This window comes from Plasmodium gallinaceum, assembly GCF_900005855.1.
Source record: "Plasmodium gallinaceum strain 8A genome assembly, contig: PGAL8A_v1_100, whole genome shotgun sequence".
Taxonomy (NCBI): Eukaryota; Apicomplexa; class Aconoidasida; order Haemosporida; family Plasmodiidae; genus Plasmodium; species Plasmodium gallinaceum.
Window position 1 is genome coordinate 18374 of NW_021628292.1, and position 519 is coordinate 18892.

At 17.5% G+C, this 519-nt stretch overlaps 1 annotated feature.

Annotated features, from left to right (window-relative positions):
- Positions 1-7: 7 nt before the first annotated feature.
- Positions 8-519: part of a repeat region that runs on past the window's edge.

Genomic DNA, 519 nt, shown 5'->3' on the forward strand with positions numbered 1-519 from the left:
GTGACTTTGTGGTTAATAAAAGGCTTCATTAACCTTTTTATCTATAAAAACGACTAGCTATGTGGAGAAAACTTAGTTGTGCTAACTAAAAAAAAAAAAAAAAAAAAAAAAAAAATGATTGGAATTTTTCTTTGAGATATGTTTATTATGAAAAAGATAAAGATAAAAAAAAAAAATAAAAAAATGAAAAGAGTTAATTTTTTTTTTGAGAATCAGAGAGAGAGATTTTTTTTTACAAAAGATAATAATGTTTTTGTATAGTGTTTAATTTGCATAATATTTATATTTTGAATTTATGAGAGAAAATTTTTCTACATATGAAGATAAAATTTTCAAGTAATTAATATTTATATAATGTATTTGCATTTTTAATAAGTATTTGTGTTTTGTTAGTTCAACAGCAATATAAATGATTGCTGAATATAACTTATAATAAATAAACTAGTAATTATAATTAATTAATAGTTAATGTTAAATATGTATTTAAATTTTTAATAAAAATAAGGATTTATTTATTAA